The following is a 341-nucleotide window of genomic DNA, read 5'->3' on the forward strand; positions in this document are numbered from 1 at the left end:
GCAGGTCGCGTGAGGTGCTGGACCTGCAACGGCGTCAAAGAGCCAGAGTCAGATTAGCGTGGAGGAGGAGCGGGTGCCTGCCCGTGGGGTGACGGTGGGAGCGCATGCATGCACAGCCGAGCATGTCCAAGCGTAGAGGCGTGCCTGTCCTGCAGATTGGCCCGGCTGGGCGAGGACAGCGCGTTTCTCCACACGTGGGGCTGTTGGGGAGCCCCACCACGGGTCGGTGAAGCACCGGGACGGCTCCTTGCAGCCTGGGCCACGGCTGTCACGGGGCGTGCGGGGGACAAGCCCAGCTGTTGTTTGCCGTGCACAACGGCCAGCGGCTCAGACACCGCCTT

The sequence above is a fragment of the Pygoscelis adeliae genome, unplaced genomic scaffold (assembly GCF_000699105.1).
Source record: "Pygoscelis adeliae isolate BGI_AS28 unplaced genomic scaffold, ASM69910v1 Scaffold760, whole genome shotgun sequence".
NCBI lineage: Eukaryota > Metazoa > Chordata > Aves > Sphenisciformes > Spheniscidae > Pygoscelis > Pygoscelis adeliae.